The 15,959-nt window shown below is 36.2% G+C and overlaps 1 protein-coding gene and 1 pseudogene across 2 annotated transcripts in view; one reads left to right on the top strand and one right to left on the bottom strand.

The window, feature by feature from the left end:
• Positions 1 to 15,959, top strand: part of KLHL8 (kelch like family member 8) — a 73,412-nt gene that overhangs the window by 19,784 nt on the left and 37,669 nt on the right. The gene's annotated exons all lie outside the window — the stretch shown is intronic.
• On the bottom strand, positions 13,992 to 14,325 carry LOC112645825 (dynein light chain 1, cytoplasmic-like; annotated as a pseudogene).

Genomic DNA, 15,959 nt, shown 5'->3' with positions numbered 1-15,959 from the left:
TAATATGTGTATGATAGTTCTGAATTCTGTGTCAGTAAACCTAGTAAGGTTTAGAAATAACATATTAGTAATGCTTGCTAGTTAATCCTAACACTCATAGGGCACAAAATATGGTATGATGAAGGTTCTGGATGAAAGAAGACTTACTAGTCTAACCAATAATGAAGAGCTGACCAAGTTCCTTTATATTGGGGGAAAATCATACAGCCCACAAAAATCATGTTGACTCAGTCACTTATGACCTAAGCTTATGTGGGCAAGATACATAGATATTGAGATATTTTTCTCTAAGTTATTTAACATTGTGTTAAGTAGACAAGTCTAAAACACAAAAGAAATAAAGTCACTCCAAAGAAGTACATTTTACCATGTGAGTTCACAGAAGGGTGAACACACCCCATTGGAAGAATTTAGAGAAGGCTTCATGCCATTCAGAAACATTATTTCAGTTGGGCCTAGATGTCATTCCCTCACAAGAAATAGGTTTAGTACTTGCACATATATTTGAGAAAAATGGAATAGTGAAGTCTGATTTAATATAAAAAGAATGGACTTTTAGAGCTGAATTGAAATTCTAGCTCCCATGTTCCACCTGTGTCACTTTGGGCAAGTCAGGGATGTTCAGGCCATTATAATGTACTCGTGATGTTTAAATGAGGAAGTATATGCAAGATTTTTATCAAAATATTTGACACATAGTGGTTTAGTAAGTAACCTTTCCCTCCTTTCCCCTACTTTATGTCAAAAATTGATGGAGGATATGCTGGAAAATTGAATTTAAATAAAAATTTTTAAAAAATTAATGGAAGAAAAGACTAGAAGGTAATTTGGAATCAGAGCAACGAATGCCAGGTTAAGCAGTTTGAACTACATCATCAAATAGTTTGGAATTGACACTGAGAGCTAGATAAGTCTGGCAGCATTGCCCATAATAGATTTTTAGGGATGATACGGGCATGGTAATTGGTCAATGGGGGCTATTATAATCCAAGCAAGATTTGTACATCTCAGAGTACAGTAGTCCCCCCACCGCTCCCTTACCTATGGCTTCATATTCTGCAGTTTCGGTTTTGTGAGATCAACTGCTGTTCAGAAGCAGATGATTCTCCTGACGTATCATCAAAAGGTCAATAGTAGCCTGATAGTGTATCGTAATGCCTGCCATTCATCTCACTTCATCTTATGTAGGCATTTTGTCATCTCACATCACAAGAAGTGTAGGTATAGTACACTAAGGTATTTTGAGAGAGAGTGCATTTGCATAATTTTTATTACCATATGTTATATTTGTTTTATTATTTAATTTCTTACTGTTAATTTCTTATTGTTAATATATTAAACTTTATCATAAGTATGTATATATATATATAGGAAAAAACATAGTATATACTCTCTGCAGAGAGTTTGGTTTGGTACTCTCTGCAGTTTCAGGATCCACTTGGGAGTGTTGGAACATAAAGGGGCTGCAGATAAAAGGGCTACTATACAATGAAAAAGAGTTGAATTCAGTGAGAGCAGGAAAAATGGAGGAATAGGAGAGAGATTTTTCCAAGGAGATTTCAGGGGAATTGAAACTAATAGGTTATGAAAGTCAGAGGGGCTAGATATGGTTCAGGTTACAAACGAGGGCTGCTGAAAAAATGGCATCCCCACATGCAAAAGTAGGAAAATTAAAATAGCTGGTTTTATTTATTTATTTATTTTTTAAATAGCTGGTTTTAGAAGGAAGAAGAGAGGTACTTTGTTTTTGTTGTTTTTCTAAAATTCTATTTTACTTGCCAAGTGCTTGGGACAGACCTTTGGAGCTGTGCTATATAGGTTTGAACACTAGCTCTACCACTTGGCTCCACTTGGGCTCTACTCCATCTCATTGTGCCTCAATTTCCATATCTGTAAAAGGGGCAAAATAAAAATAGCTGCCTCATAGAGCCATAGAGGGAACAGGATTTAATAGACATAAAGCACTTGAAACAGTGATAGGCAGATAGTATTTTGAATCATGATGGTGACGATGGTAGTAGTATTTTGAATGATGATGATTGTGATGATGTCTACCTTTGTATCTTACTCTGTGGGCTCATTTATCCCATTAGGGAATAGACTGGCTTGTGATTATATTGTCTTTTGTGTGTGTTTTTTTAAAGATTTTATTTATTCATGAGAGACAGAGAGAGGCAGAGACACAGGCAGAGGGAGAAGCAGGCTCCATGCTGGGAACCCGACGTGGCACTCGGCACTCGATCCAGGGATTGTAGGATCACGCCCTGGGCTGAAGGCAGAGCTAAACCGCTAAGCCACCCAGGCTGCCCTGTCTTTTGTGTTCTTATGATTTTATCATAAATATGTTGCAATGTAACTGTCTTTTTTTCTATTTTTTATCATACAGTAAAATTTGATATTTTTGGTGTACAGTTCTGTGAATTTTAACACATGTATAGATTTTTTTGATCACCACCAAAATCAGGATACAAAATAGTTCCATCATGCCCCAAAACTCCTTTGTGCCAGCTCTCTATAGTCACATCCTCTCCCCATCCCAATCCCTGGCAACCACTAATTTGTTTTCTGTCACTTATGGTTTTGCTTTTTGAGAATATCATATAAATTAAATCATGAAATAACCTTTTGAGACTATTTCTTTTGCAGTCATAACTAGTTGATACCCTTGAGATTCATCCAAGTTGTTGCATGTACTGTTTTTATTGCTGAGTAGTATTCCATTGTATGGATGTACCACAGTTTATCTCTTCACTTGTGGACGATTATTTGGGTTGTTTCTGGCATTTGGAAGATAGAAGTGCTATAAATTGTCATGTATGTATTTCTCTGCAAACATAAGTTTTCATTTCTCTAGGGCATATACTCAGGAGTGAATTGCTGGACCATGGAGTAAGTGTATGTTAATTGTGTAAGAAACAGGAACTTGGGTGGCTCAGTAGGTTAAGCATTTGACTCTGGATTTCAGCTCAGGTCTTGATCTCAGGGTCGTGAGTTCAAGCTGTGCATTGGGCTCTGTGCTTGGCATGGAGCCTATTTTTTAAAAATTGTATAAGAAATGCCATTTTTTTTAGAGCAGCTACACCATTTTGCATCTCCACAAGCATTGCATGAAAGTTCCAAGTGTTTCACATCCTCACCAGCACTTGGTAGTGTTAGTATTTTTTAGTTCAGCTATTCTGATAGGTGTGTAGTAGTATTTCTTTTTTTTAAAGATTGATTGATTGATTGATTGATTGATTTAGAGAGGCAGAGGCAGAGACACAGGCAGAGGGAGAAGCAGGCTCCATGCAGGGAGCCGATGTGGGACTCGATCCAGGATCACACCCCGGGCTGCAGGCAGCGCTAAACCACTGCGCCACAGGGGCTGCCCGTGTAGTAGTATTTCATCATGGTTTTTATTTTCATTTCTCTAATGGTGATGTTGAGCATCTTTTTGTGCACATGTTTGCCACCAGTATATCCTCATTGTTGAAAAGTCTTAAGTCTTTTACCTGTATTTTAATTGGGTAGTTGTCCTTTTACTGTTGAATTTTGAAAGCTCTTTATCTATTTGGAATACAAGTTTTTTGTCAGATATTTTATTTGCAAACATTTTGTCTAAGTCTGGAGTTTGGCTTTTAATTTTTTTTACAGTATCTTTCTCATAGCAAGTATTTTCAGTTTTGATGGAGTCCACTTTGCCAGTTTTTTCTTTTATGTATCTAAAAATTCTTTTCTAAAGACTAGTGGTCTAATCTCAGTCTTGAACTTTTTCCCCTAACTTTTCTAAAACTTACATACATATATAGTCTCTGATCCATTTTGAGTCAATTTTTTTCTTTAAAGGTTTTATTTGACAGAGAGAGAGAGAGAGAGAGAGCAAATGCACAAGCAGAGGAAGCAGCAGGGAGAGGGAGAGGAAGAAGCAGGCTCCCTGCTGAGCAAGGAGCTTGATGTGGGGCTTGATTCCAGGATCCTGGGATCATGACCTGTGCCAAAGGCAGATGCTTAACCAACTGAGCCACCCAAGCGCCCCATTTTGAGTTAATTTTTATGTGAGGTGTTTTTATGTGTGAGGCTTAGGCCAAGGTTCATATTCTGTATATGGATGTCCAATTGTTTCAACATCACTTTTTGAAAGACTCTTTTCTCCACCGAATTGCTTTGTACCTTTTCAAATCAATTGGCTAATTGATAGATGAAAAGATAAAGATGTGGTACATATACACAATGGAATAATAGCTATAAAAAATAATGAAATCTTTCCAGTTGTGACAACATAGTTGAGCCTAAAGGGTATTATGTGACGTGAAATAAATGAGACAGAGAAAGACAAATACCGTATGATTGCACTTATATGTGGACTCTAAAAAACAAAACAAATGAGCAAACAAACAGAAGCAGGCTGATAAATACAGAGAAGAAACTACTGAGTGCCATAGGGGAGGAAGGTGGGAGGATGGATGAAATAGGTTGTAGGGGATCAAGAGGTACAAACTTCCAGTTATGAAATAAATAGGTCATAGAAATACAAGGTATAGCATAGGGAATACAGTAAATAATATTGTGATAACTGTATGGTGACATGGTAACTCCACTTATTTTGGTAAGCATTGCATAATGTGTAGAATTATTAAATCACCATGTTGTACACCTGAAACTGAAACAACATTGTATTTCAATTATACTATAATTTTAAAAAATCAAGGGGTGCCTGGCTGAAGAGCATGTGCTCATAGGGTCATGAGTTTGGGCCCCCCATTGAGGGTAGAGATCACTTAAAGATTTTAAAAAATCAGTTTGCCATATTGTGTGGTTCTGTTTCTGAACTGTGTTCTGTTGATGTTTATGCCTGTCCATTCACATTATCACATTGTTTGTTTAAGCATTTAAATGTGAAAGATTTAGATTTCCAGTTTTGTAGTTTATGTTTCCAGGAATGCATCTATTTCTTTCAGATTGCCTAATTTGTTGGCATATAGTTGCTTGTAGTATGTTCTTAAAATTGTTTGTATGCCCTTGGTGTTGGTCGTGCCCAGGAATTGCACTATTAGGTATTTACCCCAAAGATAAAAATGTGATCTGAAGGGGCACCTGCTCTTAGAAACAATGTCCACAATAGCCGAACTGTGGAAAGAGCAGAGATGTCTATCAACAGATGAATGGATAAAGAAGATGTGCTATATAACACAATGAAATATTACTCAGCCATCAGAAAGGATGAATACTTTACCATTTGCATCAGTGTAGATGGAACGGGAAAGTATTATGCTGAGTGAAATAAGTCATTCAGAGAAAGACGGTTATCAGGTTTCACTCATGTGAAATATAGGAAACAGCACAAAGGATCATAGGGGAAGGGAGGGAAAAGTGAATGGGAAGAAATCAAAGAGGGAGATAAACCATGAGAGACTCTTAACTATTGTAAATAAACTGAGGGTTGCTGGAGGGGAGGAGGGTGAGGGGATGGAGTAACTGGGTGATGGACGTTAAGGAGGGCACATGATGTGATGAGCACTGGGTGTTCAATGCAACTGATGATAAATTGCTGAACACTATATCTAAGATTAATGGTGTATACTATATATGAGTTTAAATTAAAGTTTTAGATTTCAGAAAAATTGTGAAGATAGTACATATAATTCCTGTATATCCCCCTCATCCACTTTCCTCTGTTATTAACATCTTTCATTAAATTGGCATGCTTGTTATAATTAATGATACATTATTGACTAAAGCCCAATACTTCATTTAGATTTCTTTAGTTCTTTTTTTTTTTTTTTTTTTTTTTTTGAGAGTGCACATACATACACACGCCACACATGTGATAGGGAAGTCCGGGGAGGGGGCAGAAGGAGAGGGGAGAGAATCTTAAGCAGGCTCCAGGCCCAGAGTGGAGCCCAAGGTGGGGCTTAATCTCACGACCTGAGGTGATGACCTGAGCCAAAATCCAGAATCAGAGGCTTAACTGACTGAGCTATCCAGGCACTTCCAGATTTCCTTAGTTTTAACTAACGTCTGATTTCTGTTAGAGGATCCCATTCAGGATACCACATAACAATTAGTTGTCATGTCTCCTTAGTCTTCTCTTGGCTGTCATGGTATCTCAGATTTTTCTTGTTTTCAATGACCTCGAGGAGTATTGGTCAGGTATTTTGTAAAATGTCCCTCAGTTGAAATTTGTCTGGTATTTTTCTCATAATTAGGGATTATGGATTTGGAGTAGGTACATATAACAGAGATAAAATGCCATTTTCATCACATATTAAATCAAGCATATATACTGTCAACATGACTTATCAAAATTGGTGTAAACCCTCATCAACTGACTGAGGTAGTGCTCGTCAAATTTCTTCACTGTAAAGTTACTTTTTTTTCTTTTTGCCCCTTTTCATACTGTGCTCTTTAGAAGTAACTTGCTATATGCAGCCTGCACTTAAAGAGTGGAGAGTTATACTCCACTTCCTTGAGGATGAAGTACCTACATAAATTATTTAGAATTTTTCTGCATAGGAGTTTTGTCTGTTCTCCTCACTTATATATTACTTACATCATTTGTTTTTATCAGTATGGTATGGACTTACAGATATTTCTTCTATACTTTGAGTTGTAGTCCTATTTATATATATATATTTTTTTGGGGGGGGGCTAAAGGCATGTAAGTTATGCTTTTAAATTAGATGTGATTCCTCAAACCTTATTCTCTTTCAAAATTGTTTTATATATTGTTTCTTTGCCTTTCCATGTAAATTTTAGAGTTAGCTTCTCTGTATCTATAAATAAATCTGTTATTTTGATTTTGATTGCTTTAAATCTGTACATCAATTTGCAGAAAATATCAGCTATTTTGAATTTTCTAATCCATAAACATGTTATATTTCTCTATTAGATTTTGATTTTTCTGCATTCATGTTTTGTTAGGTTTATACCTGAGTATTTCATTTTTTTGTGCCACTTAATTTTTTCATTTTTTTTATTAAAGATTTTATTTATTTATTAGAGACACAGAGGGGGCGGGGGCAGAGACACAGGCAGAGGGAGAAGCAGGCTCCGTGCGGTGAGTCTGATGTGGGACTCAATCCTGGGTCCCCAGGATCACGCCCTGGGCTGAAGGCAGTGTTAAGCCACCGGGGCTGCCCTTTTGTGCCACTTTAAATAGAGTGCCTTTTAAAATTTCATTTTTCAATTGTGCATTGCTAAGGTATGGAAATATTGCTTTCGTTTTGTGGTTCACCTTGTATTTTGTGATGTTCCTAAACTTGTTCTAGCAATTTATTGGAAATGTTTTACATAGGTAATGTCCACTAATGGAACAGTTTTATTTCTTCCTAATCTCTGTGCCTTCTGTTTCCTTTTCATGCCTTATGGAACTGGAGAAAACCTAGTGGTTTTTCTTTTTTTAACATGTTGTTATGATGGTTTATTAGGGTGTTAATAGGGTGGATTATATTGATTTTTTGAATATTGAAGCAGCCTTATTACATTTTTAGGATAAACCCCACTTGGTCATTGTTGTTATTCTCTATTTTCCTGGATTATGTTTGCTGATGTTCTGTTGGGGATTTTTGTGTCTTAGTTCATGAAAGATACTGGTTTTTAGTTTTTGTTTTCTTTTTCTGTACTCTGGTTTTGGTGTCAGAGTAATCCTGGTCTCAAAAGATGAATTAGGAATGTTCTCTTTCTGTTTTCTGAAAGATTTTTGTAGAATTGATGCTATTTTATTTTAAATATTTGGTAGAATTTGCTTGTGAAGTCATTTGGACTTTGAGATTGCTTTTCAGGGGGATCCCTGGGTGGTGCAGCGGTTTAGCGCCTGCCTTTGGCCCAGGGCGCAATCCTGGAGACCCGGGATCGAGTCCCACATCAGGCTCCCGGTGCATGGAGCCTGCTTCTCCCTCTGCCTGTGTCTCTGCCTCTCTCTCTCTCTGTGACTATCATAAAAAAAAAAAAAAAAAAAAAAAGAATAGAGATTGCTTTTCAATATGTAGTTATAGAAATATTCATGTTATCTCTTGGGTAGATTTTGGTAGATTGTGGTTTTGAGAAATTCATTTAATCTAAGTTGTCATATTTATGTGTGTAAAATTTACTGTCGTAGTCACCTTACTAACCTTTTAATGCCTATGAGGTTCATAGTGATAGTGTCTGATATTCCAGATATCGGTGACTAGTGTGGTTCCCCCACCTGTTTTGGGGGGCAGTCTTGCTAGATGTGTATCAGTTTTGTTGATCTTCCCCAGAAACAGCTTTTGTCTTTTATTTTATATCTTTTCTGTTTTTAGTTTTATTGGCTTGTGCTGTTTATTATTTCCTCTGGGTATTTTTTCTCCTTTTTTTCTAGTTTATTAAGTTGAAAGTTTAGATTCTTGATTTCACGTCTTTTCTTTCTTTAAAGATTTTATTTATTTGAGAGAGAGAGAACGAACGAGTGGGAGGAGGGGCAGAGGGAGAAGCAGATTCCCCCCATGGAGCAGAGAGCTTGACGTGGCCCTCAATCCCAGGGCCTTGGGATCATGACCTGAGCCAAAGGCAGACATGTAACCAACTGAACCACTCAGGCACCCATTTTTTTGTTTTCTAATATAAGCATTTAGTGCTCTAAATTTCCCCATGCACTGCTTTAGCTGTAACACTAAATTTGTAACATCAAATTTTGATACATTGTATTTTCATTCTTCTTCAGCCTAGAATGTTTTCTAATTTCTTCTGAGACTTCCTCCTTGTTTCATGGATTATTTAAAAGTTAATTTCCAGGCATTTGGAGATTTTTCTGTTAGTTTTGATATCTATTTCTAGTTTAATTCCATTATGGTCTGAGAACATATGTTATATGATATAATTTCCTTTAAATTTATTAAGAGTTGTTTTTTGTCCCAGAGCATGGTTTTTTGGTAATTGTTCCATAGGCACCAGAAAAGAATGCACATTTTGCTGTTTGGAGGATTGTCTTACAAAACGTCATTTCAACACAGTTGATTGATGTTCTGTTCTCTGATATCACTACTGATTCTTGATTAATTATATTACTGAAAGAGCAATGTTGATGTTAATCTTAAATATGATTGTGGAGTTGTCTTTCTTCTTTCAGTTCTATCAATATTTGGTTCATGTGTTTGTTGTTAGGTACATATACATTTAGAATTCTGTCTTCTTGGTGAATTGACCTTTTCATCAGTATGTAGTATCTTTTTTTATTGTGGTAAAAAACACATTAAATTTACTATCTTAGCCATTTTTAAACATATAGTTCAAAAGCATTAATTATTTGCACATTGTTGTGCAACAGAATTATAGAGCTTTTTCATCCTATAAAACAGAAGCGCTATATCCATTGAACAAGAGCTCCTTTATCCCCTCTTCTCAGTTTCTGGCAACCACCATTCTATTTTCTGTTTGTAAAAATTTGACTACTTTAGACACTTCATATAAGTGGATTTGTGCAGTAGTTCTCATTTTGTGACTGCCTTATTTCACTTAGCATAATGTTCTAAAGGTTCATAGCATGTGGCAACTCCTTTTTTAAAGGCTGAATAATACTCTGTGGTATGTGTGTGCCAGATTTTCCTTATCCTATTCATGTGTTGGTGAACGTTGAAGTTCCTTGGACCTCTTGGCTATTGTGAATAATGTTATGTTGAATATAGGTATGCAAATAGACCCTCTAGGTTCTTTTCAGTTCTTTTGGATCTATACCCAGAAGTGGGATTGGTACATGGTATGCTAATGCTAATTTTAATTTTTTGAGGAACTGCCATGCTCTTTCCATAATATCTACACCATTTTTTAAAAAAAAGTAAACTGAAAAAGAAAAAAAAATAAATAAAAAGTAAACTGTACCTCTAACATGGGCCTCAAACTCAGGACCCCAAGATCAAATGTTGCATGCTCTATGGACTGAGCTGGACAGCCAGGTGCCTCATATCTCCACCATGTTTTTAAATATGAGTATATAGTGTTGTATTGACATGCAGTGTTTTATTAGTTTCTAGTGCATATATAATGGATATTGGGAAATCCACACTTTTATACGTTTCAACACTTCTATAGGTTTTTTAGTGCTTATCAAGATAAGTTAATACCCTTTATCTAATTCACCCATCTCCTACCTACCTCCCCTCTAGCAGCCACCAATTTATTCTCTATATTTAAGAGTCTGGTCTTTTTGTCTTTTTTTCTTTCTTTTGTCCATTCTTCATTTGTTTTGTTTCTTAAATTCCACATATGACTGAAATCATACAGTATTTGTCTTTCTCTGACTTTTTTTATTATATCCTCTAGGTTCAGCCATGTTGTTACAAATGGCAGGATCTCATTCTTTGTTTTATGGCTGAGTAACATTCCAGTGTGTGTGTGTGTGTGTGTGTGTGTGTACACACCACATCTTCTTTATCCATTCCTCTATCAATGAGCACCTGAGTTGCTTCCATATATTGACTATTGTAAATAATGCTGTAAGAGCAGATGCATGTGTCTTTTTTTTTAATACATTTTTTTTTGTTTTTTTATTCATAGAGATGCAGAGAGAGAGAGAGAGAGGCAGAGACACAGGCAGAGGGAGAAGCAGGCTCCATGTAGAGAGCCTGATGTGGGACTCGATCCAGGGTCTCCAGATCACGCCCGGGGCTTTAGGCGGCGCTAAACCGCTGCGCCACTGGGGCTGCCCTGCATGTGTCTTTTGAAGTAGTGTTTTCATTTTCTTTGGGTAAATATTTTTTGGGAAACCTCCATACTGTTTTCCACAGTGGCTGCCCCAATTTGCATTCCCAGTAAGGATGCACAGTAGTTCCTTTTTCTCTATATCTTTGTCAATACTTGTTATTTAATGTCTTATTGATTTTGGCCATTGAGACTGGTGTAAAGCGACGTCTCATTTTGGCTTTAATTGTGTCTGTTGGCCATGTGTATACCAATTTCAGGAAAATATCTATTCAGTTCCCCTGCCCATTTTAAAAAATTGGATTATTTGGGGAGTTTTTGGTATTGAATTGCATAAGTTCTTTATGTATTTTGGATATTAACCCCTTATCAGATATATAATTTATAAATATCTTCTCCTTTTTGTTTTGTTGATGATTTCCTTTGCTATACAAAAGGAAACTACCAACTTTTGGTGTAGTCCCAATAGTTTAATTTTGCTTTTGTTACCCTTGCCAGAGGAGACATATTTAGAAAAATATTTCCATGGCCAATATCAAAGACATTTCTGTCTATGTTTTCTAGGAGTCTTATGGTTTCAGGTCTCACATTTAGGTCTTTAATCCATTTTGAGTTTATTTTTTGTGTATGGTATAAGAAAGTGGCCCAATTTCATTCTTTTGCATGTAGCTGTCTAGTTTTCCCAGTATCATATGTTGGAGACTGTCATTTTCTTATTGTATGTTCTTGCTTCCTTTGTTGTAGATCAGTTGACCATAAAAACATGGTTTTATTTCTGGATTCTGTTTCATTGCAAATATCCTCGTGTCTATTTTTGTGCCAGATAATACTATTTTGATTACTACAGCTTTGTAGTAGATCTTGAAATCTGAGATTGTGATACCTCCAGCTTTGTTACTCTTTTTCAAGATTGCATTGGCTATTAGGGGTCTTTTGTGGTTGCATACAAATTTTAGGATTATGTTAGTTTTGTGAAAACTGTTGGTATTTTGATAGGGATTGCATTAAATCTGTAGATTGCTTTGGGTACTCTGAACATTTTATTTTATTTATTTATTTTTTAAGATTTTATTTATTTATTCATGAGAGACAGAGAGAGAAGCAGAGACACAGGCAGAGGGAGAAGCAGGCTCCATGCAGGGAGCCTGACCTGGGACTCGATCCCGGGACTCCAGGATCACACCCTGGGCCGAAGGCAGGCGCCAAACCGCTGAGCCACCCAGGGATCTCCTACTCTGAACATTTTAACAATATCGGCTCTCTCCATGTACCTGGAGTATCTCAGTTTTGTCATCTTTAATTTCTTCCATCAGTTTTGTACAGTTTTCAAAGCACAGTTATTTACTCTCCTTGGTAACTTTATTCCTAGGTATTTTATTCTTTTTGGTATAATTGTAAATGGGATTGTTTTCTTAATTTCTTTTTCTGTTATTTCATTATTTGTGTATAGAAATGCAACAGGTGGGATCCCTGGGTGGCGCAGCGGTTTAGCGCCTGCCTTTGGCCCAGGGCGCGATCCTGGTGACCCGGGATTGAGTCCCATGTCGGGCTCCCGGTGCATGGAGCCTGCTTCTCCCTCTCCCTGTGTCTCTGCCTCTCTCTCTGTGTGACTATCATAAATAAATAAAATTAAAAAAAAAGAAATGCAACAGGTTTCTGTATATTAATTTTGTAACCTGTAACTTTGATGAATTGATTTATTCTGGTAGTTTTTGATTGAGTTTTTAGGGTTTTCTATGTTGAATATCATGTCATCTACAAATAGTGAAGTTTTACTTGTTTCTTACCAATTTAGATGCCTTTTATTTCTTTTTCATGTCTGATTGCTGTGTTAGGACTTATACTCCTACGTTAAGTTCAAGTGATGAAAGTGGACAGTCTTATTCCTGATCATAGGGGGAAAGTTCTCAGTTTTTCACCATTGGGTATGATGTTGGCTGTGGATTTTTCATATATGGCCTTTATTACTTTAATGTATGTTCTCTCTAAGCCTACTTTATTGGGAGTTTTCATCATGAATGGATGTTGTACTTTGTCAGATGCTTTTTCTGCATCTATTGAGATGATTATGTGAGTTTTATCCTTTCTTGTTGATATGATTGAGTTAAAATGTTAAACTATACTTGCATCCTTGGAATACAGCCCATATGACCATAGTGAATGATATTTTTTTATGTATTGTTAGATTGAGTTTCCTAATATTTTGTTGAGGATTTTGGTGTCTGTGTTCATCAGAAATACTGGCTTGTAGTTTTCTTTTTTTTTTTTTTTTTTTTTTTTAGTTTTCTTTTTCTTGTAGTGTCTTTATCTTTTTTTGGTATTAGTACAATGCTGGCCTTTTAGAATGAATTTGAAAGCTTTCCTTTCTCTTCTATTTTTTGGAATAGTTTGAGAAGGGTAGGTATTAACTCTTATTTAAAAGTTTGGTAGAGGGCAGCCCCGGTGGCGCAGTGGTTTAGTGCCGCCTGCGGCTCAGGGTGTGATCCTGGGGACCTGGGGTCGAGTCCCACATCGAGCTCCTTGAAGGGAGCCTGCTTCTCCCTCTGCCTGTGTCTCTGCCTCTCTCTCTCTCTCTCTCTGTGTCTCTCATGAATAAATAAATAAAATCTTAAAAATAAATAAGTAAATAAAAATAAAAGTTTGGTAGAAAACCGCTTTGAAGCCATTTGGTCTATTTGTTTTTGGCAAGCTTTTTGATTACTGACTTAATTTCATTGCCAGTAGTCAGTGTTTGCAATTTTCTTTTACTTCCTCAGTTTGTAAGGTTATGTCTCTAGGAATTTATCCATTTCATATAGGTTGTCCAATTTGTTGCGTATAATTTTTCCTAATATTCTCTTATAATCTTTTGAATTTCTGTGGTGTCAGTTGTTGGTTCCCCTTCATTTCTGATTTTGATTCCTTTATTTTTTTGTTGTTGTTTTGATAAGTCTGGCTAAAGATTTATCAATTTCATTGATCTTTTCTTCAAAGAACCAGCTGCTGGTTTGTTTGTTTATTTAGGTTTATTTCACTTCTACTCTAATCATTATTATTTCCTTCCTTCTACTGGCTTTAGGCTTTCTTTGTTCTTGTTTTTCTAGTTCCTTTAGGTGTAAGGTTAGGTTTTTTATTTGTATCTTTCTTGCAGGTAAGCCTGTATTGCTATAGTCTTCCTTCTTAGAACAGTTTTTGTTGCATCCCAAAGATTTTGGAGCATTGTGTTTTCATTTTCATTTGCCTTTGTTTTTCTAATTTAATAACCAACAACAAAATTGTACCGAGGATGCCTATACAAAACCACACAATAGAGGTTCAGACATCAAGGTGTTTTCTCATGCATAGGCTGAAGGTTTCAGTCTCTGGTATTTGGAATTTAGGCTGCAGTCCTTGTTTTTGGATGGACCACTGGGTATATAACACATACCCAGTCCATGCTTTTAACCAAATAGGAACAGAAGAATGGCCTCTTGGCCCAGGTAGCAGTAGATGAATTGTTTAGTTTCACGTGACACATAACTACTGAGGTTTCTCCCAACAATGCAATGCCAGGTGGTGGTGTACTTCTTGTCAAACTCTGTCTTAATATGGAGTTCCCTATATTTTTTTCTTTCCCTATATTTCTTCAACATCTGAGTAGCGCTTCACTGAGTCTTGTTGCATCTCATCTGACATATTGGCACTTTTGATTACAGATTTTCAGTAGCACATGATTATGGAGGAGCAGGGCCCCTGGGGAAGAGACTGCAGTATTTTCCTAGGGGATAGGCTGGTGACACTCCACCTGGTGGGAGCTACCGTGCTATTGAAGCCATGACATTTAAGGAGCTGTATGCCAGCTGCTGCTGTCTAGTCTGTTTCTATATATTTTGTGATTTCCTCTTTGATTTCTAGGTTAGCCTATTCATTGTTCCACTGTTTTGGGATGGAATGTTCTGAATACTTCTGAATGTTTGGAGATGGAATGTTCTGAATACATGTATTTGATCCAGTGTGTCATTCAAAGCCACTGTTGCTGTGTTGATTTTTTGTCTGAATGATCTATCCATTAATATAAGTGAGGGTGTTAAAGTTCCCTACTATTATTGTATTACTGAAATTCTTTTCTTTATGTCTGTTAATACTTTATGTATTTAAGTGTTTTTATGTTGGGTAAATATTTATAATTTTTAATATCCTCTTGTTGGAATGTGCCCTTTATCATTATGTAATTTTCTTTGTCTCTTGTCACAGTCTTTGTTTTAAAGTTTATTTTGTTCAATATAAAGATTGCTACCCCAGCTTTGTTTTCTTTTTTAAAAATTTTTCTATTTAAATTCAACTTAACTATCATATAGTGTATTATTAGTTTCAGGGGTAGAATTTAGAGATTCCTCAGTTGCGTATAATAAACACCCAGTACTCATTCCATCAGGTGCTCTCCTCAATGCCCATTCCCCCCACACATCTCCCCTCCAGCAACCCTTAGTTTCTTTCCTATAGTTCAGAGTCTCTTCTGGTTTGTCTCCCTCTGTTTTCATCTTATTTTATTTTTCCTTCCCTTCCCCTATGTTCATCAGTTTTGTATCTTAAATTCCACATATAAATTGAATCAAATGGTATTTGTCTTTCTCTGACTTATTTATTTTAACATAGTACCCTCTAGTTCCATCCACTTCATTGCAAATGGCAAGATTTTGTTCTTTTTTTATGGCTTAGTAATATTGCAGAGTGTGTGTGTGTGTGTGTGTGTGTGTGTGTATGTATGTGTGTATGTATACCACATTTTCTTTATCCATTCATCTGCTGTTGGGCATCTGGACTCTTTCCATATTTTGGCTATTGTGGACATTCCCAGCTCTATTTTCACTTCCATTTGTATGATAAATGTTTTTTCATCCCTTCACTTTCAACCTGCATGTGTTTTTAGATCTGAAGTGAGTGTTTTGTAGGCGATGTATAATTGGATCTTGCTTTTATATCCATTCAGTCACCCTCTGTCTTTTGATTACAGCATTTAGTTCATTTATATTCAAGATAATTATTGGTAGATATGTACTTATTGCCATTCTATTACTTACTTTATGGTTGTTTTTGTAGTTATTCTCTATTCTTCTTTCCTTCCTTGTTGTTTGATGGCTTTCTTTAATGATATGCCTGGGGATTCCTTTTTTTGTGTATTTTTTAATATTGATTATGGGTTTTTGATTTGTGATTACCATTAGGTTCATATATAATATATTATGCACATATTAGTCTATATTAAGCTGATGGTTGCTTACTTTGAGCCCATTCTAAAAGCACTAAATCTTTACTCCCCACACTTTATGTATATAATACTTTACATCCTTTTGTTTTGTGAATCC

This window comes from Canis lupus, chromosome 32 (assembly GCF_003254725.2).
Source record: "Canis lupus dingo isolate Sandy chromosome 32, ASM325472v2, whole genome shotgun sequence".
NCBI lineage: Eukaryota > Metazoa > Chordata > Mammalia > Carnivora > Canidae > Canis > Canis lupus.
Note: the sequence above shows the minus strand (reverse complement) of the source record. Positions and strands in the feature narration are given on the sequence as shown.